We start from the raw sequence: 18,303 nt of genomic DNA on the forward strand, positions 1-18,303 counted from the left end.
GTTTGTATGGCTACTAACTTAATGAAACCTATCATGGTTATTGATGCACACATGGACATTGGTTTAGTAGGGCTTGGATCTTATTGATGGGACAAAATGCACCGCCAACTATAAGGGGACCTCCCTAGTATGAGGTCCTAATTAGACCTCACACCATTTGGGATAGGAGTCCCATCTGGTATGTCCGCATGACTACCACGATGATTTTTTCTTGGATTTTAGGTGAAGAGATGTTAATGTGAGGGAAAGTGTGAAATACCCAGAGGTTGAATATGAATCGGCTCACGGATGATAAACTTGAAGCACAATCCATAAGAGTATGACAACACATCAATAATACCAAGTACATCTCAAGATGAGTTAGTTAGCTAAAACCATCCTAGACATACAAGAGTAACATAGCACTAGAAATCAATTGCAAAGTAGTTCACAACAAATAACTAGTGTAATGTGTGGAATGAAAAACAGAGATTCATGAGAAATCATATGAGTTATAAGCCACAAAATAGTTCATCAACATACAACCCATGTGAAAACAAACATGCACACATAGTACAAGTATTGGATAGCCATTACAACCATCATGAAAGTGCATAAGAATCTTCCAAGAGTAGAGAGATTCTCATTGATAATGTTGAAAACTCAAGTACATGTGTCGCAGGTCCATCAAGATCCATTAGTGGAATGTGGGTTGCTCATATCATCCCCAAAATAAGTCCCTAGCCTCACCACAACTCAGTCCAAAATTTCCAAGAGTAATAGTGATCAAAGCTACCTAAGTTCCAAAAACCGCCTTAATGCTAAAAGACTCAAATGCTAAAAGCCTCTTTCTAGATGCATGAGGATATATTTATAAAAATGAGTAGGTGACTCTTCACCTTCCCCATGAATATTCAACTACCTCATGACCTATTCAACTCCTAGTAAATTCATATTCTTATGACTCTTATATGACTTTGGTATTTTATAATTTTCATGATAAAATAATATTTACAATATAAGGAAAGAACCATCTTGTAAAATCATATAATCATTGTGACCATCCAACACCCATCCAAGCATCTTCAACTCTTGAAATAAAAGATATAAATGTGATCCTTTGTCTAATGAAGTTGTGTCCACATACTTAACTCTGACCATTCCATGCTTGGAGACCGTGAAAACTCTTTACAGTAGTCTAGTTCCCAATACTATATCATGGTAGACAATATCTTAACTCTGTGTGAAAGGCTACCTTCAAAGTCTCCCACATTCCTTTTGAAAATCTTACAAGATAAATCAAAGGATCACAACTATTACTCTAAATATTCATCATAGTCATGGTTGTGTTGGAGATCATGGTAGCATTGTATGATGCACTTTTGCATATGCAGTACCATTTATATGTCTCATAATTTTCTCTTGTTCCTTCATCTTATCTTGGAAAGTGGATGACAACATGTTGGGGAATACTTTGAGAAAAACTGGCAGCAACAACTACATGAATAGAACTATGATGAAGACTCTAAATGGTACCTATCTAAAAATATTTTTCATTGTTCTGGTTAGCTATTGTATTTCTCTCTATAAAAGATTATTTCCACTTTCCAACTTCAGTGGAAGCATGAAAGATATCCTAATGTTAGCCAAAGAAGTTTAGTTCCAACCCAATAATGTTGTAGCGCTTCCAAGAAATCATGTTTCCACTAACGAAGTTTCTTGGCCCAATATAATTTATTGATGATACTCTCATTACCTCTATAAATTTCGAGAGAGAGCGTACAAGAAGGTTCTGGAATTGGGGAATAGTGTATATTTCCCTCAAAATGGAATTGGTATAATAATTATTGGCAAAGTCATTAGTTTCCATGCTTATCAAAAACAAGCCTTTATATATGATCTTGCTCACAACATTATTTGCACCGATCAAATTTGAAAGTTACCTTCTATAATCTTTGAAATTCTCCACTTGTTTCCCCAAGGGTCGAAAATCCTGCACAAATTTGGATAGTAATTGAAATGAAAAATTAAATTTCAAAAAGACATATCTCGGTTAAAATTTAAAGAAAACAACATATACTCACAATATCGAGTGAGGCAATGTCATAATATCCATCACCAGCAGAAGCGAAGATGGCACCTATCGGAATTTCTAGTTCTTGGAATTTAAGATACAAATATGAAGGCAATAAATCAGGGAGGCCTAATAGACTTGCTGCATACATATTGAAATAGTTAAGCATGGCATTATTATCAAGGGCTATTAATCAAACTCTCATTAAATTCTAGAATTTCATAGGATGACATGTTTTCATCTTTATAGCCCATAGGGTTAGCTCAATTGGTCGAGTTCCCATAGTTAAAGCACCTTTCTAATAGGAGATCACTAGTAGCCACCATATCCCTTGAACCACACATTATTTAAAAACAAGAAAACCACAACACATTCTAATCCTTATGATTTTAATACAAACTACACCATAATCCAATGACTCAAAGAAAATTACTCTCCCAATATAAATCTTACATGGTAATCATGCTATTATGTATTTTTTATTCTTTATATCACTAATTAGTTCCACTCGAAGTCATACATATTATATATTTTACTATTTTTTCTTTGGTAAATTGACCATTGGGTTTATGATCCACAAAATCTCTCCCATGTGGAGGAAAGTTGGCCCTAAAAATCTTTACAAGTCCATTATTGTTTCCAGGATCCACAGTCAAGTCTCCAAATATATAGATGGTAGGCACTAGTAATTTGTTGGGATTCGTGTGCACTAAATAACCCAATTTTGCAAGACACAATAATGCCAACAAAATATTACAGCACATTACATTACCACTACTTGCAAAACTTCCCATTGCTAATGCCTCTGAGATACTCAACCTAGTTTCTCTGCATGGATGCAAGTAATGCACATTTCTCGCCATGTTAACTATGATGGATATTGATTAAATATTTGTTTTCTGATCAACATATCATGCATAATCAATTTATGTAGTAGGTCAAACTAAATATGTGGTTGTTCTAACGATATTATTAATGATCCAAAGAAGTGTAGAAATTTTGAATAATATAACACTTATTCACAGAGATTATCTTGATTATACACTATTTGTGGAATGCATGCATAATACATAACCTCCTATACTATTGATCATCAATTTTCAGTATTCAGAAATAACCGCATGCGCACATTGAAGCATCAATCACACATATCAACACATTATATCACGGGGAAAGCATACAGCTGAAAACCCCCAACTATTTGTATATTATATTGATTGAGAACATGTAACAATACATAGTACAATACTCCTCACAAGTACTCAGTACTATCTCCACCTGTTACACACAAACTAGCTCAGAACTGAATCAATCACAGGGTCAAATCTCCTCTTCTGCTTTCCTGCCTCCACTGCGCAATCCTGCATGAGAATGGATGAGAATGGCTGATCCAAACTCGTATTTCCCTTGGCTGAACCACGCAATCCTCATTGACAATACTCAATCCATTGATTATGCAAATCTCATGCACAACTATAGTCACAACTGATAGCAATCTCAACCTCTAACACATGTCTCCACTGAACTGTCCATGCACTGAGTTAACTGATGTATTCTTTAGTTGCTTTATGAGTTAATAATTAGTGAATTAATTAATAATTAATTCACATCACGCATCACTAGTGTATTATGCAGTTAGACTAAATACAACTAGTTCAACTAAGTCACACTGAACACAACTCCATCAACTCCTCAATCAACTCCACCAAACTCAATCACTTGAGTTCTAACTGAAGTCCATCATGCAATATCTCAACTGACCCATAAGAAAAGCGTATTTCCTTCTGGCAGTTGCATGTGCCACATCCGTAGCTCAAACTGAAGTGCTCCAAGAGGATAAGATAATGTTTATAGTCCAAATATTATTAAGAGCTAATAATATTCGACTGTTCTATTTTTAGCCTGGCAGTCTAAAAATAGACTCTACCCATATGTCTAAAAATAGAAGTCCATCTATTTTTACCAACATGACCAATCATCCAAAAATAGCATCCTGCAACCCATAGACCATGATCCATATGTCTAAAAATAGACATAGTCTAAAAATAGACTTTGCGCCAAAAATAGCATGCGGACCCACTTAGTGAAGGCGACTCCTTTCCACTAAGCTCCATCATCTTGTTGCATTTTGAACACTCCCTATCAATAAGATATGGATTATCTGCAACCCCTATCTTGCCTTTGTAATGTTCTGCATGCAACACATTTGCCCGGTCCACTTGCTCCAACAACACTTGGAACAAAAACACTCCCAACTGACCACTCTGTTGGGCTAGGAACATAATCTGATGCTGAAGCTCTACCTGCTACTGACAAGTGCTCCCTCTCTGACATCTGCGCTACTACAACATCTCCATGCATCTCGCAACATTGCACACCTCTCTATGCCACCTAGCACTGTGCAAAACACTTGTGCCTCTCGCATTGATGTAGCCTACTAGCTATGCACTGTCCTGGGATTCCCTACACTGTCGCTCTCTCTGCCGCTCCATCCGCATCTGTCTCTACCCAATCAGTCAGTTCCTTCTACTCCACATCGGGGCTCCCGTAGCAAGGTCTCATCCAAGAGGTTGGGTACCTCAAGGATCCTTCCCCTCCTCCTTGGGACGATCACTCTATATCGCCCCACCTCCTACCTGGAGGTATGGCTGCATGTGATCCCTCAGCCCACCTAGCTCGAAGTTTCCCCCTACTGGAGGTCTCTGCATGAGTAGATGTCTCTACTCGATCTCCTCTCAGCTTCCCTTGTTGTGGCTGCTCCACAACCTCCTGAAGCTGCTGCACCAATCGTGCCTCCTCCACAATCGTCTGAGACTTCTTCTGGCTCTACATGTTGAGAGGTAATATACGCTCCCTCTCAACCACCAAGTCTCCATCAGTTTCCTCGTTGCTCAAGGCTTTGCATGCATCTTGAACCTCAAGAGCATATAGGTTCTTGACCTGTGAACCAATCTTCTTCACCTGTCTAGTGATGATGTGTCCAAGGAAAAACTTTCCCTTACTGAAGACTACATCATAGCCTCCATCTTCCAGCATCGCGATTGACACCAAGTTTCTCTTCAGTCCTGGTACATACTTGACATTGATCAAGGTAAGGCGAGCTCCATGCTCCCTCTGAAAAATAATTGTGCCTACACTTAAGACACTATACTTCTCATCATTACCCATCGCTATGAGTATCTAGAGATCTTTCTCCTCCAAAGTACCGAACAAACTCTTGTCACCGGTCATGTGGAAAGAAGCTCCACTGTCAAGAAACCAACCACTTCCCACCATGGATGAAACCATGCATGCGAAGAGTGTGAAATCCAACTCAAACTGTGAAGCAAGTGCCTCACCTTCAGATCCTTCCCCGGATCCCTTCTTGGATTTCCTCCGTGGACAATTTGCAGCATAATGGCCCACCTCATGACAATGAAAGCATCGCACTTTCGATTTGTCAACCTTATTCCCATCATTAGAAGAACTGGATTTATAAAGAGAACCCTTCTCCTTCCCCTTCTTTGCTTTGGTAGCCAAAGCGTAATTTTCTTCATCAAATGCCTTTGATGAAGATCCGTCCCTGGTATTCCGCCTAGTCTCCTCTTGCATAAGATCTGACCAAAGTCTCTCCCATCCTGGCAATTTCTCCTGACCATTAACAAAGTCCTGATAGGAATGCCAACTCTTCGGAAGCCCAAGGAGAGCCAAGCTCACCAAGTCCTCATCATCAACAGCCACCCCCACACTTCCCAGTTCATCCCGGCCTTGGGTGAACTTCGTGAGATACTAGGTCATACTGTCTCCATTCTCACACTTAATGTTTCTGAGTTTATCCTCGAGCGCCAACTTCCTCTGGTCGCTCTTGCTTTGGAATAAATCTATCAACACTTTCCACATCAAGTATGGAGAAGCCTTTCCATGCAGGCTGGACACAATGTGATCCTTCACGCCCTCCAACAGAATCCTTCGACACTTTGCTATCTTCTTTTGCCAAGCCTCAATGTGAGCAGCATCAATAGGCTTTGGGACCTCAGCCTCTATGAACTCCTTCAACCCATTGTCATCTAACACCGCCTCCATCCTGTCTTTCCATGCAATATAGTTCGAGCTGACTTCAAGAGAATACTCAATCGCAATCCATAGAAAGACATTTCAACTTTGACGCCAAGAAAACATTGTTGCAAATTCGAATTCCACCAGCTCAAAACTCAACCGCTTCTGATCTAAAATTCGTGAGAACAAATTATTTCTCATACAGAGATTGACTGTATGGGATTTACCAGATATCTCACCTTCCAAAGGAAGGATGAATCCAGAGGCTACCTGGCCCGATTACAAACTCTGCCTGAAGAAATAAAATGTAATCACTTTTTGAATAATAGATCTGATGATCAACTCTACTCTGATACCATGTAGAATTTTGAATAATATAACACTTATTCACAGAGATTATCTTGATTATGCACTATTTGTGGAATGCATGCATAATACATAACCTCCTCTACTATTGATCATCAATTTGCAGTATTAAGAAACAATCGCATGCGCACATTGAAGCATCAATCACACATATCAACATAGTATATCACAGGGAAAGCATACAGCTGAAAACCCCCAACTATCTGTATATTATATTGATTGAGAACATGTAACAATACATAGTACAATACTCCTCGCAAGTACTCAGTACTATCTCCACCTGTTACACACAAACTAGCTCAGATCTGAATCAATCACAAGTTCAAATCTCCTCTTCTGCTTGCTTGCCTCCACTGCGCAATCCTGCATGAGAATGGATGAGAATGGCTGATCCAAACTCGTATTTCCCTTGGCTGAACCACGCAATCCTCATTGGAAATACTCAATCCATTGATTATGCAAATCTCATGCACAACTATAGTCACAACTGATAGCAATCTCAACCTCTAATGCCTATCTCCACTAAACTATCCATGCACTGAGTTAACTGATGTATTCTTTATTTTCTTTATGAGTTAATAATTAGTGAATTAATTAATAATTAATTCACATCACTCATCACTAGTGTATTCTGCAGTTAGACTAAATACAACTAGTTCAACTAAGTCAAACTGAACACAACTCCATCAACTCCTCAATCAACTCCACCAAACTCAATCACTTAAGTTCTAACTGAAGTTCGTCATGCAATAGCTCAACTGACCCATAATAAAAGCGCATTTCCTTCTGGCAGTTGCATGTGCCACATCCGTAGTTCGAACTGAAGTGCTCCAAGAGGATAAGATAATGTTTATAGTCCAAATATTATTAAGAGCTAATAATATTCGACTGTTCTATTTTTAGCCTAGCAGTCTAAAAATAGACTCTACCCATATGTCTAAAAATAGAATTCCATCTATTTTTACCGACATGACCAATCATCCACAAATAGCATCCTGCAACCCATAGACCATGATCCATATGTCTAAAAATAGACTTTGCACCAAAAATAGCCTGCGGACCCACTTAGTGAAGGCGACTCTTTCCACTAAGCTCCATCATCTTGTTGCGTTTTCAACAAGAAGCTCTTCCCCACTTAATTATTATGGGCTTTATGTCGATCATTATGTTTGTTGGGTTTTCATTACTGCTGACATCACAGGAAATTCTAGGTGAGGGTGAGATGTAACAATACCCAACAATGAGCGGTTTTTGTAGCTCGGGCAAAAAATATGAGATTCTTGCTTAGGAATAGACCTAAAATTGTTATGTTAAAACCGTCACTAACAATCTGGAGGCATAGAAACAGGTGCTCCACGTACATTTTGCTAAATGTCCAAAAGATAATGCTAAGTAAAACTTACATGTGGTTGATCCTTATATCATTATTTTTCTTTTTTAGTAGTCAAGGCACAATGTTCTCGAGGTGTGATTGGTTGGTATTGTCAGTTATTTGATCATTGTGTGGGTATCTTTGCCATTTCTCTTGTGATTATGTTGGTTTGGAAATGTAGGATTTATAGGTTTCCAAGTATATATTGGGTTGTTGATGCCACTAACATTATACTAGGTTATATTGGGTTTTCATGTCTATACTAGGTTGTTAGTTTTCCTTTGACACTATTGGAGGCCATTGAGCCACATTGTTGATTTTGTTTTTGTTTGTCAGGGTGTCAGGAGGTAAGGAGTGGTTGTTTGGAATTTTTAGTAGTGATCTCTTGGTGTTGATTGTTTTGCTTATTGTTAGTGTCATTTGCGTTGATGGTGGCCTTTTTATGGTTCATGGGAGTGGTGTAGGCCATGTTTGCATAATTTGTTGCATGTTTTCAATCTATGATATTTGTAGCATTTATTGCATGTTGGTGGGTTGTGTTGTGATTATTTTGTCCCTGCATTAAAGTCATTTTATTTATTGAATTATTTTCCATTTTCCTTATAGCAATGGGTTTAGATCTCTTACATTGTAATGGTTTGAAGTGGATTCTTGGAGCATTGATGTCATTTTTCACCTCTCTTATCACTACTCTCATCATTTCACTAAAAGTGGGGCATACTTTATTAAGCTAGATTTTTTCTTTGTATGAAGATACAATGATTTTTTGTCGTCGTCTCAAATTATTATACATGTCAAAGGAAATGTTATATTATTTTTGGTTTTGGTAAAAAAAAATGATTTTCAATTAGTTTTGAAATTTTTAAATAGATTCTATGAAGTTCACTAAAATTTTGGAAAAAAAATTATTAAACTGAATATTTTGAAAATTAAAAAATATTTTTTTTAAATGTAAATTATTTTTTGCTAATTGGTTGATGGTTATTTTTATGTGGTTTAAATTGAATTATGAGATATAAAAATTATATTAAAAAATCAAAAATCAAAAAAAAGTTTCTCACAACTAATTTTGAGTTCAATTCCTCCTTTCATGTATCATTACAACTACTCTACATATAGTGTCATGGGTTGAATTTCTTTTAAAAATGTAATACATTTTCAAATGTTCAAGTTAAGAATCTATATTAAAGGTATTTTGTGGAAATTGAATTTGATTTTATGTGTTTCTATAACTCTACATATAGAGAAAAATCTAATCTATATATATATATATATCTTTGTCAAGTGTAGTTAATAATTCAGCCTTTGTTACCATGGCTTATCAATACCACATGTGCAAAAACCATGACTCACTTCAAAATAAATATTTTATAAATATTTAATTTTTCAGCATTTTTAAATTAAATTTTAATATTTACAATATAACACCATTCTTAACGATGGATATTTATCCCCATTTTACCATGGATATTATTAACTTGTAAATAGGGTTTGTTACAATACCATGACTTAGCAATACCACTTTCCCAAAAACCATAACTCATTTCAAAATGAAAATATTTTATATAATTTTATTTTATAAAAAATGTTAGTTTTTAATATTATATTATTTTAAAAATATATTAAAGTATGTTATCTGTGTGAGAGAGAGTAAAATTATTATTATTATTATTTAAAATTATCAATTACTTTTTTGCATAAGAGGTAGATAATAAGCAACAATGTTGCTTATGACACTTGTTAATGCTTGTGTCTTCATTATGGCACAAGAGTAGTTTTATGTTTCTTATGACACTTGTTAATGCTTGTGTCTTCATTATGGCACGGGAGTAGTTTTAGTTTCTTATCACACTTGTTAATGCTCATGTCTTCATTATGGCATAAGAGTAGTTTGATGTTTCTTATGACACTTGTTAATGCTTGTATCTTCATTATGGCACAGGAGTAGTTTTATTGGTTCATGGAAATGCTAAGGTTTAATTTGAATTTGTTGTTTTACAAATGAATGAATATTTGTTATATTTTTATTTGTTTTTTATTTCTTTTCAAATTTACAAATCAAGTTAAATAATATAAATTTTTTTAATTGTTTATGCATTTTGAAGTTACATAAGTTTTTTTTGTTTATTCATTTTTTGTTGCATGTTAATTGCATATTATTACAAATAAGTATGATGGTAACTTTCAAATTTTTAATTTGTGCAACTAGGTTCAAATTCCACCTTGTACAACTCATATGACAAAGACGATGATTGCATTGAAATTTTTTTTTCGAGAGGACCAAAATCGACTTAAAGATCACCTCATTTGCACAAGCAGAAGTTGGTTTTTGAAGTTATGTACCCACTCATGTACATTGGAATACGTTAGCCTTACACACACGTACAATTGGACAAGTCCACCCGAACATCAAATGGACCCCCATGGAAGCCTATAAATACAAGAGACCTCAATATCATTTGAACATCATCACCAAGCATCTTCTTCTCCTTTTCTATTGTTTAGTTCACAAAAGTATGATAGAGGAAGCTCGCGCAAGGTACAAAATTATAGGTCTGAGACTCACAAGTGTTTATGATTTCTATTTTTCGGTCGCACAGTTTCTGTGGTTTATATTTGACTATAGTCGCACACTCGCATTGCCTCAGAGAGTGACTGGGAAGCCACAGTCGCTCTCATATAATCTTGAAGGGTGCGATTGAGGCTCTGAGATAGTTCTAGGCAGATCTAACCACATTCACTTTGTTGCAGTACTTTAGAGAGTGACCATACAGTCATAGTCGCTAGCCCACAGTGTCTCAGGGAGCGACCGGAAAGTCACAATCGCTCGTAGAATAATCTGATGAGTGCAACTAGGGTTCTGAGCTAGGGTTTGATTGTTGACTGCAGATGTCTGAGGGCTGGAAGGTTTCTCTTTGTTGTATAGTAATTCTAGAAGTTTGCTTCTTATTTGTATTGGGTAAATCTTTCTTAGATGATTATGTATTGGGCCCATTTTACTGTCTGCTAAAACATTTTATGGCAATCTAATAAGAAGAATATTTGAAAGGGTTTTCCCCTTAGTGGGGTTTTTCCATGGTCTTTGATCAATCTGGTGTCTCTTGTGGTTGTGTTATTGTCTCCTTTGTCATTGCATATATTGTTTTATCTTCAATTATTGTTTATGAGTGGAAACGTTGTTAATAATTGGATGCATTGCTAAATGAAGAATTGAATTAGGTTAAAGTAATTGTAACAGCATAGAACAGTCTAAAAAATTAACATGGAATCAGAGCTAAGGTGAAGGACAAGCCCAAAAGGAGACAAGAATTGAAGCCATCACCTTTGGAAAGTTGAAGGAGCCTATGTATTCAAAGTCAATATTCCTTCCTCTACCTTCAAGGAGCATGAGAAGTTGGGTGACTCATCAAAATTTGTTGCATGGAAAGTTAGGTTGGAGATCATAGATGACAATAATGATGTGTTGGAGTAAATTCAAGGAAGAATGCCCGAGCCTCCAGAAAATTCTTCCGCTTCTCTAAAAAAAAAGTACAAGAAAGGTGAGTCCAAAGCAAAGAAAACTATATTTGATGGTTTACAAGATCATTTACTTGCATATGTTGGGAATTTAAGAAAGTCCAAAGATATGTATGATAAGATAGCTGACATGTATGAAATCAACAATTTGAATGAGATCATCACTTTGAAAGATCAACTCAAAGACACCAAGATGAAAAAAGGAGAAGTTGTACAATCTTATATCATGAGGATATCTCGCCTTAGAGATCAATTATATAGAGTTGGAGAATTTTTGTCTGACAGGGAATTAGCAATTGTGACTCTTAGAGGTCTCCCTCCCATTTGGGAAACCTTCATTGCTACTATAAATAACAAAAATGTCCTTCCGTCATTTGATGAAATTGTTGGAAATATTACACAAGAATAATCAAGGATGATATCAAGAGGAAGAAGTCAAAAACATGAAGAAGGAGAGCTCGTTGCATATATCACTCATGACAAAAAGAAGAAGAAATGAAAAGGAGGTACACTCAAAATGCAAAAAGAAAAAATGATATCATCTCATGTTGAATTTTATAATTGTCACAGGAAGGGTCATTATGCACAAGATAGTAGCGAGAAGAACAAAGGTCCACATTACAACACTAGAAGCAACAACAAAAAATAAAATAAACAAAAAAGAAAAGATGATTGAAGAAATGATTGTGATAAAAGATATGAAAGAATGAGATATTAATCTGCTATTAATTACTTTTTTCCCTAACTCACCAAACTTGATATTAATATGCTATTAATTATTATCCTCTTAAACTTTTAATCTAGTCTTATTTATTATCATCTAGATGGTAGATTTTAAGAATATTTCTAAATTCAATAGTCATTTTCTTTTCATTAATTTTTTTTTTTTTTTTGAAGATTCTGAAATATTTTTTTGAGGATTCTGAAATATTTCCTAAACCAACAATAAAGTTAAGTTTTACGACTTCCCAAATGGTTAAGTACTCTTTCTCAAGAATTACTGTAAGAGGGACTAGGAATGGAAGGGAGAAATTTACCGTATTTTCTAGGATGATGTATCATGTCCAGTAGCTTATCATATACATCAATATAAGCCAATTTCAGACTGGGAACTGTGGGTTTCATCTCCTCTACTAAGGCTGCAATAGAAGAAGATTCTGGAACTGGGGAACATTATATCTTTCCCTTAAAATGGAATTGGTATAGTAATTATTGACAAAGTCATTAGTTCCCATGCTTATCAAAAACAAGCCTTTAGATATGATCCTGGTCGCATTCTTTGCACCAATCAAATTTGAAAGCTTTCTTCTATAATCTCTAAAATTCTCCACTTGTTTCCCCAAGGGTAGAACATCCTTCACAAATTTGCATAATAATTGAAATGATAATTTAATTCCAAAAAGACATGTCCCGTTTAAAATTTAAAGAAAACAACATATACTCACAACAACGAGTGAGGTAATGTCATAATATCCAGCACCAGCAGAAGCGAAGCTGGCACCTGTAAGAATTTCTGGTCCGTGGAATTTAGAATCCAAATATGCGGGCAGTAAATCAGGGAGGCCTAATAGACCAGCTGCATACAGACTGAAATAGTTAAGCATAGCATTATTATAGAGGGATATTAATCAAATTTTCATGAATTCTAAAGTTTCTTTAGAAAAACACATTTTTAACCAGGTTAAAATTTAGTTTATGAAAGCGCTTTACTAATGAAAGATGGCTAAATATCACCATCTAATTTAAACTGCACATTATTTAAAAAAAACAAAAATACATTCTACCATCAAAGCACTTTACTAATAGAAAATCGCTAAATATCACAATCTAACAATCTAACTTTGAGGTACACATTATTTAAAAAAACAAAAACACACATTCTAATCCTTATGATTTTGATTTTCGGAGCAAAGCACTTTGCTAATAGAAAATCGCTAGATATCACAATCTAACTTGAGCTGCACATTATTTAAAAAAAAAAAACACCACATTCTAATCCTTGTGATTATGATTTTCGGACCAACTGCACCATAATCCAATGACTCAAACAAAATTACTCTCGCACTCTAAATCTCACATGACAACCACGCTATTATGTATTTTGTATTCTTTAGATCACTAATTAGTTCTACTTGGAGTCATACATATCATATCTGTTACTAATTTTCCGTTGGTAAATCGTCCACTGGGTTTATGATCCACGAAATCTCTCCCATATGGAGGAAAGTTGGCCCTGAAAATCGTTTCTAAGTCCATTGTTGTTCCCAGGATCCACAGTAGAGTCTCCAATCCATTGTTGTTCCCTAACTCACCAAACTTGATATTAATATTGCGGTTTGCTGGGATTCGCCTGCACTGAATAACCTAATTTGGATAGACACAATAATGCCAGCAAAATGTTAAAGCACGTTCCAATACGACTAGTTTCTGACCTTCCCATCACTAATGCCTCTGAAATACTCAACCCAGATTCTCTGCATGGATGCAAGTAATGCACATTTCTTGCCATGTTAACAATGCTGGATATTGCTTAAATATCTGTTTTCTGCTGAACAGATCATGCATAATCACTCTACGAACTAAATATGTGGTTGTTCTAGTCAGATCATTAATGATACAGAGGAGCGCTTAGCCACTGAATTACTGTGGGCTTTATGTCGTTCATTATGTTTGTTGGGCTGTCATCGCTGCTGACATCACAGTAAAATTCGGATGAGATGCACCGTAACCGACAATGAGCAGTTTCTATCGCTCCAGTCAAAAATGTCACTAATAGAGGTGTAGAAAGTTGAAACAGGTGCTTCACGTACATTTTGTTAAATGTCCAAAAGATAGTGGTAGATAAAGCTTGCATGTGGTTGATCCCTGTGTCATTTATTTTTTTTCGGACACATTGTACTACGGGTGTGATTAGTTGGCATTGTCAGTGATTTGATCGTTGTCATTTCCCTTGTGATTAGGTTGGTTTGGAAATGTGGGATTTATAGATTTTCAGGTCTATACGGGGTTGTTCATGCCAATGACACTATACTGGTTTTGCATGTCTACATTGGGTTATTGGTATCCCTACACTACTAGAGGCCATTGAACCACGTTATCGATTTTGTTTTCGTTGGTTAGGTGTCATGAGGTAAGGGGTGGTTGTTTGGAATTTTTGGTAGTGATCTGGGTGTTGATTGCTTTGCTTATTGTGGTGAGTGTACTTTGCGTTGATGGTTGGATGGTGGCTTTTCATGGTTCAATGGGGTGGTGTAGTCCATGTGATTTGCATAATTGTTTAGTCCATGTGATTTGCATAATTTGTTGCATGTTTTCAAGCTATGCTATTTGTATAATTTATTGCAGGTTGGTGTTTTGTGTTGTCATTCTTTTGTTAGTGCATTGAAGTCATTTTAATTATTGAATTATTTACTTTATACCGATTGGTTTAGTGCATTAAAGTCCTTTTAATTATTGAATTGTTTTCCTTATAGCAATTGGTTTAGAGCTCTTGTGTTCTAATGGTTTGATGTGGATTTTTCAAACAATAATGTCTTTGTACATCTCCCTTATCACTACTTTCATCATTTCACTAAAAGCTAGGCGGAATTTATTGAGCTAGATTCTTTCCTTGTCTGAAGATGCAACGACTTTGGAGGTCTGGTTGTTTTAAATTATTAATGGTGGTTGTCAGCATTATGGCACATGAGTAGTTTTATCTTTGCTGGATGTATTGGTTAATGGAAATGCTAGGGTTTAATTTGAATATGATATTTTGCAAATGAATGTGTTTTACTTATTTCTTTCTTTCTTTCTTTTTTTTAATTTATAAATCAAGTTACATAATATTTTTTTAATTATTATGTTAATGGTATATTACTATAAATAATTATAGTGGTAATGTTTAAACATTTTTGCTAAAACAATTTTGTTGATTTGGAGATTCTCTAAACTTGTTGAATCTAGTTGTAGAATTTTTTCTGCTCTTCAACACCTCTATATGTATTTTCATCAAATAAATGTTTCCAATTTCATTAGCTAATTTTTTCCCAAACAATTGAGAATGATCTTGTTACCATAATTCAAGGATGCTATATTCCTCTCTTATGTTTCTTTTTAACAATTTTTTTTCCTTTCAAACACTAATTTGACATGAGCTACACTTACAAGCAAGCAAACTTTCTTGTTCCCTATGGAGCCTCCCCCACTCCCTATACCAACAAGAGTATTCTCTTGCAAACTCATGTCGATTGGTTAATGGGTTTTATCATATAGCTAGATGTTTTTAATACATATATGCTTTTATTATAATCCACTATTATAGGAATGTATAAATTGCAATCTTTGTCATTGTTGCTTTCAATATCTCCAATTGTTGGTATAGGCAGAACAAACATAATTCTTAACATAGCTCATGCTATCCCATACCTTGATTAGATTATTTTATGCATGTTATTGCTTTGATAGTTGGTTATGGTTGTGTGCTTATTGTTTAATGTTCTCTATTGTTAATGTGGCTTGTTCAATAACATTTTTCTTAATGTCTTTTTTATCAAAAGCTACATTATAAATAGATGTTTGGAGTTTTATTTGATTGGATTTTTATTTAATTAGTTTGGAGACATTTGTTCATGTGGTTATATTTTGGGATGCCAAATTGATTTACCTTTTCATTATCCTTAAGAAATGATTTGCATCTCCTGATTAGTTCACCAAGCACCATCATTGCAATGGAAAAATCATCTTACTCTAAACATGGCCTCTTTCAACCAATGTTCCCTAATGATAATCTATCAACTACACCAACAAGAAGACAAGAGGTCATACTTCTTTTATGCCACCTATGGGATTGCACTTATCTATAATATGGTTATTTTTCCATTGATTTGTAATTATACATTGTATATTTATTAATTGTGATTTTCTCTGTTTGTTGGATATCATTAACATGTTTTTGTTGTTTTGTTTGTATGGCTATTAACTTAATGAAACCTGTCATGGTTATTGATGCACACATGGACATTGGTTTAGTAGGGCTCGGATCTTATTGACGGGACAAAATGCACTGCCAACTGTAAGGGGACCTCCCTAGTATGAGGTCCTAATTAGACCTCACACAGTTTGGGATAGGAGTCCCATCTGGTATGCCCGCATGACTACCACGATGATTCTTTCTTGGGTTTTAGGTGAAGAGATTTAATGTGAGGGAAAGTGTGAAATACCCAAAGGTTGAATATGAATTAGCTCACAGATGATAAACTTGAAGCACAACACATAAGAGTATAACAACACATCAATAAGACCAAGTACATCTCAAGATGAGTTAGTTAGCTAAAACCATCCAAGACATACAAGAGTAACATAGCACTAGAAATCAATGGTAAAGTAGTTCACAACAAATAACTAGTGTAATGTGTGGAATGAAAAACAAAGATTCATGAGAAATCATATGATTTATAAGCCACGATATAGTTCATCAACATACAACCCATGTGAAAACAAACATGCACACATATTACGAGTATTGGATAACCATCACAAAAGTGCACAAGAATCTTCCGATAGTAGATAGATTCTCATTGATAATGTTGAAAACTCAAGTACATGTGTCACAGGTCCATCAAGATCCATTAGTGGAAGGTGGGTTGCACATATCATCCCCAAAATAAGTCCCTAGCCTCACCACAACTAAGTCCAAAATTTCCAAGAGTAATGGTGGTCAAAGCTACCTAAGTTCCAGCAACTGCCTCAATGCTAAAAGACTCAAGCGCTAAAAGCCTCTTTCCATATGCATGAGGATATATTTATAAAAATGAGTAGGTGATTGTTCACCTTCCCCATGAATATTCAACTACTTTATGACCTATTCAACTCCTAGTAAATTCATATTCTTATGACACTTATATGACTGGTATTTTATATTTTTCATGATAAAATAATATATACAATATAAGGAAAGAAACATCTTGTAAAATCATATAATCATTGTGACCATCCAACACCCATCCAAGCATATTCAACTCTTGAAATAAAAGATATAAATGTGATCCTTTGGCTAATGAATTTGTGTCCACATACTGAACTCTGACCATTCCATGCTTGGAGACCATGAAAATTCTTGACAGTAGTCTAGTTCCCAATACTATATCATGGCAGACAACATCTTAACTCCATGTGAAAGGCTACCTTCATAGTCTCCCACATTCCTTTTGACAATCTTACAAGATAAATCAAAGGATCACAACTATTACTCTAAATATTCATCATGGTCGTGGTTGTGTTGGAGATCATGGTAATATCATGTCTCGAAACCTAACCAATCCATCCATTGTAAGACAATAATCCATACCCTATGCACCTGCACCTGTACCTATGCCTTTACTGCTACCTATACATGTACCACTACATGTACCTATACCTACACCTATACATGTACCTATACCCGCACCTGTACATGTACCTGTACCTGCATTTATACCAGCATCCTATTGTAACATGCACACAATATCCATATACCTGACATCATGTTGTCCTGCCTACAAGATCCTATCCTCTAAGTTTGTCGCATAGAAGCTCATGGCTGCCAAGTGATGTACCTATACTCATCTGTTGAGAGCATCTACCACCATGTTCTCTTTACCTTTGACGTATCTGATCTGGAAATCAAACTCGTTGATCGTGGCCAATCATCTAGCCTGCCTAGCGTTCAGATTTGGCTAGTCAAACAAATACCTCAACCCAATGTGCCATGTCCCTTCTCAAATGAATTAGTCACGAGATTCAGCAACACAATTTTGGCAGCAATTTTGGTTTAGGAGAAGGACCCTGTTAGAGCCTAGATCGACCTCAGGCTAAAGGGAGGGAATCTTAGGATAACCACAAACCACGCTTAACCTAGTAGCTAGCCCTACCAAGTCGGGAGAGGGCTCTCTCCTTTTCAATCTCAGTTGAGATGACTGAAATAAGAATATATTTTAGGCTA

The 18,303-nt window shown here is 35.6% G+C and overlaps 1 pseudogene across 1 annotated transcript; it reads right to left on the minus strand.

Moving 5' to 3' along the window:
- Positions 1–12,475: 12,475 nt before the first annotated feature.
- Positions 12,476–13,793, minus strand: LOC149156311 (GDSL esterase/lipase APG pseudogene; annotated as a pseudogene). The gene is made up of 3 exons (XR_016263379.1): positions 13,487–13,793; positions 12,788–12,918; positions 12,476–12,697 (listed from the first exon to the last, which is right to left on the minus strand). The product of XR_016263379.1 is annotated as a GDSL esterase/lipase APG pseudogene (transcript).
- Between the last annotated feature and the right edge of the window lie 4,510 nt (positions 13,794–18,303).

The sequence above is a fragment of the Pinus tabuliformis genome, chromosome 9, assembly GCF_031772625.1.
Source record: "Pinus tabuliformis cultivar Carrire ecotype Pingquan chromosome 9, CPIR1, whole genome shotgun sequence".
In the NCBI taxonomy this organism is placed as follows: Eukaryota; Viridiplantae; Streptophyta; class Pinopsida; order Pinales; family Pinaceae; genus Pinus; species Pinus tabuliformis.